Source organism: Heliangelus exortis, chromosome 2, assembly GCF_036169615.1.
Source record: "Heliangelus exortis chromosome 2, bHelExo1.hap1, whole genome shotgun sequence".
In the NCBI taxonomy this organism is placed as follows: domain Eukaryota; kingdom Metazoa; phylum Chordata; class Aves; order Apodiformes; family Trochilidae; genus Heliangelus; species Heliangelus exortis.
Genome location: NC_092423.1, coordinates 24935814 through 24951690, shown reverse-complemented (window position 1 = coordinate 24951690; position 15877 = coordinate 24935814).

The window sequence follows — 15877 nt, the reverse complement described above, 5'->3', positions numbered from 1 at the left end:
ACCCTTAAAATGTTGTAAAAGTAAAAATTTACATTAATGAGAGAGGTGTTCAACTCTCATGCACTACTGCTTTTTCTTTGTTGCATTTGGAGAAGGGAATTGATGTTGTATTTATTTATTTATGTAACATACCTTATTTAGGTGTAGTCAACTCTGGTATTTCAAACCTGTGCAAAATTAAGTTATTAAGTAAAAAGATTACTAAAAAGCAGAAGTCTTAAATATTTGACCATGCCATAATTACATCTATGTACACTTTGAAAACTGATTTTGTATGTTTAACCAATGGCAGGCAGTAGGAAATTGCAGAGATGGTGCTAACTTTTTGGTGCTTATTTCTTTGTTTAACCAAGCCTATACAAACAACTTCAGTAAAGTCCAGACCAGAATCCTATGTGAATTTTTAACTCTTTTCATATTACTGAATGCAAAAGGATATAGACCAAAATCAGGAGTTCTGTTGAGGGGCTGTACCCATGGAGGTAGCTACAGTACAATGTCAAAAACCCCATCTTCACAGTAGGTAGGTGAACAAACTCTCCTTTTTTTCCCTGCTACTTCTTAGTTGAACCCATCGCAGCTTGCAGTAAACCCAGAGGGGAAAGTAAAATATTAAGCACCTCTTAAGCATAATCTTTATCCCACTGCAGGTGCAGCTGTGCTGCTCTTCATGGTTACAGAGCAGAGAGCAGTATGAGAAAAACTTCTGCACCTCCCACATTGGGATACTGTGTTTATCCAGAGAAAACAAGGGGGAGGTCACCTCTGTGCCCCTTGACTGTGGAGCCTATAGCTGTGTTTGCCCTATACAAGAGGGTGCAGAGCTCCCAGTATTGTTCTCTTTACCCATGCACACAGACAAGGGTTAGGTACACAGGGCCACTGAGGGATGAGCTGATGAAGGGGGGAAGCGAGCAGAGCATTCTTCCCCAGGGCCTTTGTTTTGAGACATCAAGAAAGTCTGACAAGTAGGGGTTCAAGTTTCCCAAAACACAGTCGTGGGCTCAGTTTTTCTAGAGCTCTTCTGAGAGTGCTTGTACATGGCAGGTTGACTCTGACTGCTGTTCTATCATTCCCCCTCCTCAGCTGGACATGGGAGAGAAAATCTAATGAGAGGCTTGTGGGTTGAGATAAGGGCAGGAAGAGATCATTCACCAGTTACCAACACAGGCAAAACACACTTGATTTGGGGAAATTGGTTTGATGTATTACCAAGCAAATCAGTGGGATAATGAGAAATAAAACCAATCTCAAAACACCATCTCCCATCTCTCCTTGCTTCCCAGGCTTAACATCACTCCTGGATCCTCTATCCCTTCCCAAGACCCAGTGGCACAGAGGGAAAGTGGGTTGCAGCCAGTTCATCACACGTTGCCTTTGCCTGTCCTTTCTCCTCCAGGAGAGGACTCCTCATACTCTTTTCCTGCTCCAGTGTGGGGTCCCTTCCATGTAAGACAGTCCTCCATGAACTTCTCCAACATGACTCCTTCCCATGGGTTACAGTTCTTCATTAACTGCTCCAGCACAGGTCTCTTCCATGGGATGCAGTCCTTCAGGAAGAGACTGTTGCAGCATGGGGCAGCCACGGGATCACAAGTCCTATCAGCAAACCTGCTCCACCATGGGCCCCTCTCTCCACAGGTCCTGCCAGATGCCTGCTTCAGGAAGGGCTTCCCATGGCTTAATCCATCTGGATTCCATCTGCTCTGGTCTGGGGTCCTCCACAGGCTGCTGGTGGAGATCTACTCCAGCATGGATGTCCATGAGCTGCTGGGGAACAGCTTGCCTCACTGGGGTCTTCACCATGGGCTGCAGAAGCCACCCCTGTAGCCTTCCCCATCCCCTACAAAAACCTTGCCACACAAGCCCAACACATTGTTAGAACATTCTGCCCCTTGAAAAGAGCACAGTACAAATCCCTAGCAGACTGCTGTGTAACACAGCCATGTTACCAAGGACAAAAATGTAACCCTACTTACAAGACTACCTCTTTCAGGCTGTTAGTATTGCTCAAATCACTCTGCAATAGCTTAACTACCATATCACCAGAGTATTTGCCAAGTTCCTGTGAGCCTAAGTCTTCTGCTACAAAAAAACCTGAAGAGAAGACAAACCTTAATTTCAGTGAAATCAGAAACAGATCAGTCCTGAGGAAGGTTAAACTTCCAACATGCTGAATGAAGTTCTGTCTTGGGTGCTGCTTTTACTTGGTCATGAATAAACTCCTTGGCACTTGCTCCAGGATCTTTTGGTCTAGTTCTTCCTTCCTTTACCCTTACCCTTGCCCTTGCCCTTGCCCTTGCCCTTGCCCTTGCCCTTGCCCTTGCCCTTGCCCTTGCCCTTGCCCTTGTCTTCCTCTTCTCTCTTGTGTCTTCTCTCTTCTCTTCTCTTCTCTTCTCTTCTCTTCTCTTCTCTTCTCTTCTCTTCTCTTCTCTTCTCTTCTCTTCTCTTCTCTTCTCTTCTCTTCTCTCTCTTCTCTTCTCTTCTCTTCTCTTCTCTTCTCTTCTCTTCTCTTCTCTTCTCTTCTCTTCTCTTTCTTTTCCTTTTCCTTTTCCTTTTCCTTTTCCTTTTCCTTTTTTTCCTTTCCCTTTTTTCCTTTTCCTTTTTCTTTTTCCCTTTTCCTTTTCCTTTTTTTCTTAATAGCCCTCAGCAAGATTAACTCAAAAACTGGTATGGCAAAGAGACAACCTGTTATTTTTTCAGATACAAGCAGTATGATGCTTATGTATTAAAAATAATCCTGGTATATGTCATACACATTGTAGTATCTACCTAAGATATGAAAAGGGAAAGTAACAGTTCAAGCAGAGCTGGAATAATGATAAATGGGTTGTCATTCTTGAGCTGCTTCCCACCATTTTTGAAGTTGCAGTCAAACTGTTTCAACACTATACTCTTTTCCCCTCTTACCTAATCTTACTTACACATGTAGGTTTACGTTTCATAGATTTAACAACTTCCAAAAATACAGATTTGTCTGAAGGACTTCTCTAGTAGTCATTAAGTTACTTCTTGCCAAATTCATCAATAATTCTGTCAAAGGTTTCTGTAGGTAAAATATATTCAGCTTGAATAATCGGTAAAGACAACATAAAATATGCATTCAGTCTTTACATAAACTATTAAAATATTATTGGTTTACACAAGACTACATAAAAATTATGGAAGACTTTGCTGGCAAACCTGTCTGGCTGGGTCATTAAAATAATTCTATTTTCATGATTCTGTCCTTCACTAGAATAAATTTATTTATTTTTTTAACATTTAAAATGACTGCTGTTATTCCTGCAGATAAAATCTTGCCCCAGTATATTGATGTTAGACATGAGCATCATAGTAAAAAGCTGTTTCTAAATGACTCTTGCAAAGTTCTGAAGAGTGCCTTTTTTAACCTAGTCTACATTTTAAAAGCTTCTTCAAGTTTCTCATCTCATAATGAAGTTCAAATAGTAAAACAGAGTAAACCAAAGATGACTGATAATCAAGCGTGATACATGACTAAGTACACAGTAAACAGACTTCTAGTGATTCGAACTCATGCTTATATTTCTTCAAAGAATCTTAGATCATAATTTCCTTACTGAGAAAACATTCCTTCCTTGTATGGGTAAAAAAATAAAGTTTATCTGATTGTTTTGCCTTCTGCTGGGACAGTACACTTTACAAAAAAAAGCAAATCTTCTATTGGTATCGTTCTACCCAGATTTTCAAGAACAAAAAAGGCTGCATCATTAACTTTGACTTGCATTATATCAAACTAAGAAAAATTCCAGCTGTGGGACCTTCCATGTGCAGTTCAAGAGTATGGCTGTACAGTCAATGGTCAGGACTACAAAAGTCCTTCTCTAACCTAGTAGAAATACATGCTCTCTTTGGAGGAAAAAGACATTTGTTGCTTCAGTGAAAGCCTTCTTAAAGTAGCTAAAGTTGTATAAAAAACAGAACAAAAGGACCAGTGTAGAAAAAACTACAGCATATAGTCATAGCTACAAGAGAAAGTCACTGCAAGATTGATGTGATTTCAGACCAGTTTAGTTAGCAGCCCACTGATCTGCACAAAGCATTTATTTCCATGAGCGTGACAGCAACATTTAGAAAAAAATGAGTGTCTCATGCAGGTCTGTAGATTAGTCTAATTAAAATTAATTAACCAACTTAAAGTTTGATTTTAACTGCAGTTTTCTCATGAAGAAAAGCCCACTTTCTTGGAGCGTTGCCCGCATTTATCACACTTGGGCGTTTTGTTCAGAGCAGACATAACATTTTTGATAATATACAGTATGTAGGATAAAGCCACAGCAGTTTGTCATGGGTGGGCTGATCCTCACCCACTCGAGTTAGACAGGTTTTGGAGGACTTTTAAGAACAGCAGAGAGCTTCTCTTGTGATTAATAAGCACGCAGCATTGTTCAGTCTCCCAGGAAACAGTTTGATTTGGGCACGCTGTGATGAAATGGCAGTTTTATCTGCCTTATCTTTTGTTCCACTGTCTCCTATCAGATGCTTAGGAACCACCACCATTTCTGCTGTTCTTATATGATCATCACCATATTCACTCTCACTGCACCACCCAGACCTTCAGCTTAAGCAGCAGCCCTGATGCCTTTTCCTCCAAAAGAGGAAGTGCTTGGGATTTATGATTCAGCAGTGGTAACAGGATTCAGTTTCTCAGCAGTCATCTTGCCTGGCGTCTGTGGTCAGCAATTAGGGATCTAGCTCAGAGAACAGTAGGGAACAGAGTGTTAAGCAACCTACCAATATTAGCATTTCGTAGCTTGTTGTCCTCCACATCCAAATGTAGAGAAAAGAAGGAGCAGTCTCTCTCCCAGCATAACTTCAGTTAAGGAAGCTGGTCACAGGAGTGAAGTAACCTGGTGATGTCCTGGAAGTCGAGGCAGGCATCCTGTATAGAGGTAGTAGCAAATTTAGGAACTGGGTAAACAGTTGTCTCAGTCAAGCAGTAAGAAGTGAATAAACTCTTCCAGGCATTAAAAACATGGAAATACTCTTCACTTTTGCTTACCTTTGATCACCAGACCTTTACAAGGCAGTAATCTAACATGAAGGTATTTTCTATACCATACACTAGTAAATCTGGTATTACAGCTCAGGAACAAAATAAGCACTATTTTACTACTTTACTTCTTGCTTCCAGGGTCTGTGTGCATGGCTAAGGGTGCTCAAATAAAGTGACCCAAATATAGAATTTGCCATAACTGTGCTTAATCTGCCACCCCATCCTTCTCCTGTATTAGGTATTCTTTGGTATTGTCAGTAATATAACTGGTTTTGTGTGTCATAAGCCCAACAAAATACTTCTTTAATGCAAATGATACTTCTTTAATACTTCTTTAATGCAAAAATCCTTTTTACAGTTTTTTTTTTTTTAATGCAAGAATCTGATTTTTTTTAGTATCATTCACAAGCCAAGATAATTATGTTCAAATTTGAGTCCTCATTTTTAAATACAGTAATTGTCTTCAGTGTTTATACCAATTACTGGTAAGGGACAGAAATGGGCTTTCTTAATTTAATCACTGGATTAAATGATTAATCACATCCATGTTTGATATATTATACAATGCGAAAATAACAATAGCTATTATCCCTCAGGATCTATTATTTCAACTAATTGCAAATAAAAAAGGAAAAAAAAATGTTTTTTCCACCAATGTAATAATGAGAGATCAAAATAATTACACAAAGGTGTAATTAAATACTTAGGCTCAAAATCACCAGCAAATCAGATGATGGTAAAGAATATAAAAATGAGTTTAAGAGAAAAAAACATTTATTTAAAATTAATCTTGCCATTTACCCTCCTATAATTCAAATGTGACATGCACTACATTAAAACTACAAGGTAATGGTCAAATTTAAGTCTCTGTAAGGAATGCATTTCTGGTCTTTTCTACGCATTGGCATTTTCAGACTACTGGAACTTTGTTGCAAGATTCATGGAACCTGCTTTCCTCTCATTTTGAAGGTCATCTTTTGTAACAGATATCACAGATCTAAAAAAGGACAGATATTCTCTATCCTTTCCATATTTTTTCTCTGCAAGAGTGAAACACAGTGTTCCCATCTCTTCTCAGTATTTGAGGAAAATAATCCAAATGACTCTGACAACCAAATAATGTCTGACTTAGCAGAGCACCTTCTTGGTCAGCCCAAAGGTGACTTTATTCACTACCTAACATCACTCTTTAGGGACTCTGCTTCCTGCTATGGAATCACAATAAACCACCCCATTGTGACTGATCCTCAGTCATGGTAAGATGCATGCAACACTGTTCATCTCTTCATGACCACAGTTCCCTCCTCATCTTTCAGGGACCACAAGTGTTTGGATTTAACAGAGAGTTTCCCTTTCTGTCATTCAGAAAGTCTCCAAGCACAGGAGAATGCAGTGGTTTTCCCTTTTATTACAGATAGTATGAACCTTACATATATACAAAGCAGGCCTGGCCTCCTCCCAAACATTTCTTTTTTTTTTTTTTTTTTCCTTTATACTCTGCAAAACATAAGCTCTAGTGCCTTCCATTAAACACTGGAGAAGTAAATCTTTGCCCACTGGTAAAAAGCAAGATTATTATTTATTATTTCAAGACTCATCAGTTCTCATTCTCTGGTTCCCATGGAAACTATCCCCAGTGAAGTTTGAGAGGGGCTATGTGTGCAGCTGAAATGCCAGTCATAATGGAGAGAATTAAGTTTCTGCCTGGGAAAATCTTAAGTAATTTTCAAATTTTGTTCAGGCCTTGAATGGCAAATCATCTTCTAGTTTCTCTTTTGCCAAATAAAAAGGTAGAAATGAATACTTTACCATGATGATTTTTAGTTCCTGAGATTTTTCAGGGGAAAAGGTACTGGAATAAATATGTGCATTTTCTTTGAACTGTGACCAATGTAATCAGCCCAAATAAAGAATACGCTATTAGGCTGGAATTAGTCCAGAAAACAGACAATTTTTTTCTGATATTTTTTATCTAAGTGTATGGATAAAATTCTATCACCAGAGATCTACAGTCTCTCCTGAACAGTGAGACTGCTTCACTCAACCTGTACTATAAATTAATGTGATGGAGAAAGAAGTAATGCCTTATAGTTGGCAAGGGCCCAGCATCCTCAAAGGAAAAATACAGAGGTAAGGGGATACAGTTAAAAAATGAGAGGGGAAAAAAAAGTGTTCGCTTAAATACAAAATTTTGTAAAATGATGTATGAGAACTCCATTAAATTTTGATCCTTGATGAATGAAAAGCAGTAGGTTCAATAATGACAGCACTTCATTAAAAAATCCAATGCTTAAAATTAAATCTAATTATCTTCTCTAGAAAGAAGTTATACGGATTTAAAACAAGCTAGATGATTGAAAGAAGTGGTTGGAATGATGAGCAATAATACAGAGACATGATTATCAGGTAAAGTATTACAGAAATTATGATTAGCAATTTTTTTTTTTTTAACAGGTTTGGAAATAGAATGGATGAAAAGATAGGAAAAAAAGCAATGGCACTAACATGGGGCCCTACTCAGTTGAGGCTACATTCAACAAGGAACTTTAACACCTACATAATTGTATAGCAGTTCCAAACCATAATCCAGGCAGCTGCAAGAGCCTGTACTATGGGACACCTCTCACTTAAATCTGAAAGTTTTCTAAAAATCCTGCTTTCTATAAGCAGAAAATGAAGCATCTTGGCAGCTATGTCACTTGCCTATTGTAATTGAAGATTCAAACTCCCCAGGTTTCATTCTGGCCCCCAAGGAGCTTAATACCTGTACTTGGAACATGCCCAGCCTACAGCAGGACCTCAGAGTTCTTCACAAAATGAAAGGGTGAACACTTTCTTTTAAAATCAGGCAGAGAGGAAGAAATTGTTGCAAGTGTTCATTTTCACACAGTATCCTGCTGGTTAGAGCACTCAGTGGAAAAAACAGGAGACACCTGGGTTAAAGGTCTCTTCAGCAAGAGGAGTTTCATCTTCTGCCTCCAAAACTCACCCAAATACCAGGCTGGAATGTAGACTGAGCAGAGGGAGCAGAACAGAAGATGCGAAGGACAGTCTGTTTACCCCTGAGTCACATGAATGGCAAAAATACAGATTGCACACACCCCTTGGACTAGTTTTGGAGTCACATTAAAATGCACAAACAAGTCTGGAAGATAAAAGCCAACTCCAGAAGTCACCCCTCCTCCAACTCCCCTCATCCCTCCCAGCCTACTCAGGCAGCCTTGCCAGAACCGCTCCCTCCCCAGGTCCAGGCTCCTGGGGCTCTCCCCCAGGACCCCGGGAGATGCAACTTCAATATGCCCAAGTGAGCAGCAAGCCCTCAGAAACTGCTCAGGTTAAATGCTTAAACTCCTGATTCATACATAAGGGTTGTGAAAAAGATGGAAAATACCACAGGTTTGGTGGCGTTGTTTTTTTTTCCAAAATAAAAGACATAAAGAGATAAAAGCACAGCCCAAAGCTCAGGGAACAAGCCTTGCATGCACTGGCAGGAGTGCCAAGGGAAGGAGGTGCCTATTGCCCACAGAAAACTGAATGCCAAAGCTGCATAAGGAGGCAGGATTTCAGAGACATCCCTGTTCCTGTTAATTGGCTCAGCGTGGCTTCCCGCTGAGAATTCCGGCTCTTTCAGACCACCCTTCTCAATATGCAACATCCTTCACCCCAACTGTTTAACAGAGGTAATTAGGGTGCCAAACACCTAAAAACTATGCATGGGAGCTGCTTTCCCTTTCTCCATTCTATTCCATCTGGCCTTCAGCTTCTACAGATCCCTGGTTTTCATTGTTAAAAGCAAATAGAAAATAAGTTTTCTATTCCACAGGGGTGGCAAGGAAAAACATACTGGACACTGAGATGCTAAGACACTACAGTGACGAGTGCTGAAGCACAGGATAAACCTCACAGAGATGAGATCCCTGTCTGAAATTGCAGCTATGCAGGCAACAAACCTAAGCAAGAATAAAAGAGTAATATGAAGTGATACCATTTGATTACAATGAGTTGGTTAAAAAAGACTGACCATTGTGGGAGAAAAATGTCCTTACAGTCTACGCTGAAATCACCTTTCTGCACAAAAGGAAAAAGCAGCAAAACCACTCTCAACATTCTCTCCCAGTTTTGCTGCCCATGTGAAGGAAAGATTTTAACAGCCTAGGCCAGTGCTCACCCCTCCACAGTGATGCTGCTCCATTAAGTGAGAGGAAATCACAAGGAACAAGCAAAATGAGGTTTATCCCAGGACTGAGAAAGGGAAGAAGCAGAGGAACAACTGCAGAAGCTTTGGCATAAAAATGAAGTGGGGCTCAGCCTTTGACCCTGCTGCTAGGGTTGCCTGGAGAAAGACATTTCTGCTTCACAAAAGCTGGGATTTCAAAATCTGGCTGTAAACCAAACCAAGATGGAATTTTCCAAGCTAATGGTTTCCAAACGTGACTTCTGGAAAAAAAGTAAGATGCTTGATTCTCCATCAAGCAATGATCCTGTCATATAAAAGCATAGAATTTAGACTTTAGGATGAGAATTTTCTGTTTTCATCCATGCAACTTCAGTCACATCTACACAGTTTGACAAAACATTCTAAAACTGTATTTTTGATGAAATGGTCTGTGAAGTTTCTGTCCTTACCTACTCACAATTAAAATTCCTGATGAAGACAAAACCTCAAAAAAAGCAGAAATTGGTTAACTGAACAGAAAGGAAAGCAGAAAATAAGTACTAATGAGGGGAAAAAAAAAAAAAAAGGATTTGTGAGGAAATAAGAATGAATGCAGTAGAAAGATGCCAAGTACCTTATGGCATCTCAAGTGAAAGACTGTATCTATCCAGACTGACACAGGGTTTCAAAATGGTAGCAAGTGCCATTTAAAGTACACTGATACAGACAAGACTAGCGGCCTGTGTATATGAAGTCTTAGTAATTCAGTAAGACAAGGGTAAATATACTACAGTTCATCAAATTAAGCAGTTCCTTTCTCATGCTTTTGCTGGAAGCTTTTGTCTCTGCTTTATCAGTGTACCACAGGAGGCTCATTTCAGCACAGACTGCTAGCAGAGCCTCACTCCTGTAGATAAGAAGTCACAGAATGAAACCCAGAGATAGGAGATCATAAGGTTTCCTATCCTCCCCTTCCTTCAGGCATGGAAATACATTTGGGTAATTGCCCATTTTTCAACTGAGTCACATAAATTCTATTTTAAATGTAGAAAGATATGAGAAATAGGATAGATGGATAAAAATAAGGTCAGTCTGTGAGAACCCAGATTTTTCTAACAGTCTCCACTGTGAACTGGTAAGAGCTACAGAGCTGTTCAGTGGAGGCCCCAGTTTGGAAGCCTAAGGTTGCCATCTTTTGGAAATGTATGTGAAGTGTGTTGCTCCCACACAGTGCCATTTCATGAGGTCAGGAAGCATCAGTAACTTAGTGAAAGAAATTTTGGATCAGACAAATGGTGTCTACTGCTAAAAAGTCTTTACCTCAAAGTATTTTACTCAGCAGTAGCACCCAACTTCAAAATAGATTTCCACGCTTTTCTTGTTGTCAGTACCTACATGACCTAGGTAAGTTTAATGATGGTTCTACAGGTCAGAGTGAAGGACCTCAGATCAGCCTCTGCCTTACATGGAAATGCTACATCATCTGTTTCATGAAGGGAGCATATTTGGAAATGGAAAAGGCTTTCCATTTTAACATCCACCCAGTTAGCCTACCTTGACCCCAAGCCCCTTCAAAGTCTCCTCATCATCATCCTGGAGGTAAGCTCGCACAGTGCTTGTGCAGTTCTTCCATCTCCCTCCTGATATGGGGTTCCTGCTACCACTTTAATCCCTTCCCACCCCGCACTCCAGCCTCCCCTAATTGTGCGGCTTGTATTACTCCCCCAGAAGGTGCCATCTTTGCTCTCTGCCATCCAGTGTGTAGCAGATGAGACAACAGGCAGTCTGTTTTCCTCTCCTGGCCAAGATGCCCCCTTTACAGTTCAGGATCCATAAACTGATAGAAGACTAACTAGATTTTCATTTGAAGATACTATATAAAGCCATATGCACCACCCTAGTGATGGAAATAATAACTATGTAAAACAACTTTTCTTACTAACACCTCATGGTGGGTATGCCTGGTACAGCTGGTGACTGAGAAAATTGGAATAAGAAGGATATGGGGACAGTACCATCCCAAGTTAACTATGTTCATCCTTTAATTCAGTTTTCTGGCTTTTGTCAAGCCAAACTTCGCAAGATGTTGACAGAGAACATTCTTCTGGGCTCAATTAAGAGGATCACTGCTAGCAGGCTGAGAGAGGTGATCCTTCCCCTCTACGCAGCCCTGGTGAATCACATTTGGAGAGCTGAGTCAAGTTCTGGGCTCTCCACTGAAAGAATAACATGGACAAAGTGAAGCAATTCCAATAAAGAGACACAAAGGGGATTGAGGGATTGGAGCATCTGTCATAACAGGAAAGGCTGGGAGAGCTGGGGCTGTCCAGCCTGGAGAATGGAAAGTTCAGGAGGATCTTGTCAGTGTGTACAAATATTGGTTGGGAGAATGTAAAGATAACGAAGCAAGGCTCTCTTCAGTGGTACCCAATTAGAGGATAAAAGGCAATAAGCATGAGTTGAAATATAAGAAATCCCACCTAGATATAAGAAAACACTTCTTGACTATGTGGTAACCAAACACTGGAACAGGTTGGCCACAGAGGCTGAAGTCTCCATCAATTCATATACTAGAAACAAAACTGGACACAGCCTAAGCACCCTACTCTAGGTGAACCTGCCCTAAACCATGGTCTAAACTTCCCATCTGTTTGCAGTGGGGAATTTGCTTTCCAAACATTCATCTCCATGCCTCTTACCCCTCAGAGGCACTCCTCTGAAACATCCTCAAAGTTATAATGCTATCTAACCTCCACTCTGCAGACCACTTCTGCTGTGATGTCTGCAAAACTCAATCATGATTTTTGGGTTGTTGATGGGTCGTGACTACAACTGACCCAGGCACTCCCACTGCCCCTTTTAACCCTTCTGTGTTTCCACATTCTTCTGTCATCTTGTTTCATACTTAGGTTGTAAACTCTTAGAGTTAGGACTGGCTTTTTGTTCTGTGATTATACATCCTCAAGCACCTCATGCATACCTATGTTCCTAGATACTAGGGTAAAAGCAAAAAGTAGTAAAACTGATCTATTGATACAAGTTTAAAAAAGTGTATTATCTATCACTTTTATTTTTAGGTATTTGTTCAAGAAAGCTTTCATCGTGGAAGATACTAGCTTTGAAAATGTTTGTTTAGATATTATAACACATAATTTATGTGATTTAGTTAAAAGACTATGCTTTACTACTTTAGGCTTACTTCCCAAAAGGATATTCCAGTGTACATCTATTTCTTGTTGTGCACTAATCCTGTTTTTTTTAGAAAACAAGCATTTTTCTCATTACAGACTGTAAAGCTGCTATGAAACACAAAAAGGCCCTCAACTGAGCTGTTCAAGTTTCCATTAAGCATGCTTAAGATCTTGCTTAGGCATTCCTAAAAGATACTTAAATGCTTTGCAACTTAGACTGAAGTGGCACCAATAACCTAAAATTCTGTTGAGGACTCTAAAAGTACTGCTAGAGTAACTCCTATAGTTCTGGTAATGAAGTGCTCCTGGAAATAGCACTCGGTATTCTGACACATATCTGGGTGAGGAAACAGCCTGTTAGAAGGAATAATCAATGACTGTTGTGATAGAGAAAATACTCAACTCCAACAATTTGTTATTAACAATTTATACAGCCATGCAATTAATATCCTGCCTTTCCAATACAATTTAAATTACACAATGATAGTGAGAAAAATGATTGTTTTTCCCCAACAAGCTGGCCAAGGCTGTGCAGCGTCTGACAAAATTTGCAGCTAATATTGAGCAAAAGAGATTGAGAGAGAGACCTTTTTGTTTCTTTGTTGTGCAATTCAGTCATGCAGAGAGAGAACAAGTGTTTACTATTCTCGCAGAAAAAAGAAGCATCTGTGATGACTGCCAAGGCAGCCTTGCTTGCTCACTTAATGATGTGCAAAATCTTGGTTATGAGCTCAAAAGGTTTGAAGTTGTATTTGAATTTCGGTAGAAACAGTGCAAAAACTCCTATGTGGATACATAGTTGTCATCTCCAGGGCTACTCGAAGGAAACTGAATTAATTTTTCATTTTTTTATGCTTTTTTAAGTTTATAATAAAGTAACTGCACCACTGAGAAAGATTATACCTCATTATTTTTTGAATGGGTGGAGGAGGGGAAAAGGGGCAAGCAGGATTTAGGTTCAGTTTCTGCAGCTCTAACTCCTATCTAAGCACGACTTTACTCACTAAATATAGTGATCCTAACATTTAAGTAGTTACAATAGAGTACAACTCCTCATAAATAATTGTAGAGGAGGAAAAAACCTAAACAAGTAGGCTTACAAGTATAACTATCAATACAAGATTTAGCAGCATCTTAAAATCAGGGGACAGGTTTGCTAGCAGAACACTGCTCAAGATATTTTGGAATATAAGTTATGTTCTTCTTGATACGAACTCATAAAGCTTTAATAAACTGTTTCAAGACAGAAATCAAGTTACAGACATTAAAAAGGAGGTGGTGATACAAAGTCTTTAATCTCTGGAAAAAAAGGCATAATATTCTCCTGAATAATAGCTAGTTGAAGTAGGCAGCTGAAGTCAACCTGAAAATTACTTCCTTGGTTTTATTTATTTAGTAATTTTAAAGGCCTGTAAAACAAAAGATCTTTTAGAAAGAGAATCCACCATATTCTGTCAATGTTCCCATCCCAGTATTTGAGTTCAGCTATATTGTAGCAGTCACACTACCAATACCTGAAGTAAGATGCTACTATTACTGCAGGGGCTGTCATGTCACATTTATGCAACTTTCATATGCTTTCTGCTTTCACAAAAACCGTGCACTTGGCTTATACTAAAAAAACACTTTGATTGTTAAAGGTTCTTTGTACCTTGCTTCAAAGGTTTGAGTATTAACAGACATTATAACATATTATACATATATATGTATGTGTAATATACATATGTATAAGTATACAGCTTATGTATGTATATATATATATATATATATATATATATATATATAGCTTCAAAGTGTAAACAAGAGAGAAAGGCAGAAATGCAATTGAAGAGCCAAAATTTGCTGTCACACCTACTTAAATACCAAAATCTTCAGTCTGGCAGTTCCAATGGGAATATTCAGCTGTGTTCAAGTACACTCACCACTTGACTATCCTTATAATATCACAGCAGTTGTCCACATTCAAAATCACTTTTCTGTGCTTTTACAGCTCCAACAATCTCCTGTTTCTCAGAACAACACATCTATAATTTTGTAGTCATTCTCTCTCACCACTCTGAGTATTTCGCCAAGTCCTGGTGATACTCCCTTTGCAATGTGTCCTTGATAAAGAACAAGTCCTTTCTCTTACTCCCTGTGCCTGAAACCCTTGTCTGATTGTCCTTCTTCTGAAGCTCTGAAAGTACTCCTACCTCCTCTGTTGCTTTTCTTAATTCCTACTTGGTACTCCCACAGTTGCTAAAAACCCTTTCCACAGAAGTGTTCCCTCTTACAAACCATGAATCACTTCATTGGCTTCCTCCACCCCAGCAAGCAAATACTTTCAGTGTTGTTTATCCTATTCTTTCTGATATTTCCATTTTTACTTTAGATCCTACACATTCAAGTGGAACTGAATCTGACTCCAGTCTGGCATTGGTAATGCAAAGACACTTCCCATCTCCTGCAGCAAACTTCCAGTCTCCTTCCCAAAACATATCACTACCAGAAATAATGTTAATTCTACAAACATTCTTCTAGAAATTTTTTTTTTCCCAAGTAAAGTTGTGTTTTAAGTATGCCTGAACCAAATGACATGAACTTCTGCACACAGCTTTCCACAGAGCCTGTGGGACAGGCTCACATTAGAACTTCACAGTGAATTAAATACTGTAATTTCTAGCTTAATGCAGCTGATCTGCTACATAAAGGTCCTCCTACACAGTAAGCTCTCTCATGCAGAGATTTTGTCTTTGTTCTGACATTTTGCTGAGAACATACATGTCTTTAGTTTATATAATATAGGACATTTATTCCTTCTAAAACCAAAATAACTCCCTGCCTTTCTCTTCCTTCCAAAAATACAAACTATCCTCCCTACCCCTTCAAGAAAAAAACCCAAAAAACCTATCCAAACAAAAAAAGGAGCTAATCGACAAACCTCTAATTAAAAGACTTGAATTTTTAGCTTGCCTGATGGCAATAATTTGACAACTCAGAGGCAAATACATACTTAAAATAGAATGTTACTTTTACAGGGAAAAGACTCAAATTTGTTCTTCAGATAGACAATTTGAAGTGGTCCAGCCTTTATAAAATTGTGTATATGCCATAAAATATAAATTTATCTTCTTCCATTCTAACTAAGCTTGTAGCTGCAACCTAGGCAACTTGTGCCTTACTTAAAAAAAACAAAAAACCAAAAAACCCCCCACAACCAAACAACAACCCAAACCCACACACCAAAAATCTTCTGTATATTGCACTGCCCTAAAACTGCCATGACTGGAAAGGCTGGCAAGGATACAACAACTTTAGACGAGAAGAGCAGGAGTGTTACCCTGCACTATGGCAAAAAAAATGTTCAGTGTACAAAGTCACTTTCTTGTACCTGGACTGGAGTTGAAAATACTTTGGTTCTGCTCTCTGCCTGGACCCTTTCAATGCAGTGCAACTTCATGCAAGTCACATCACTGAATACTTCACTGCTCTGTCTTCCTAAACTGTGTGCACTCCTTAGGGTTCAGCATACGT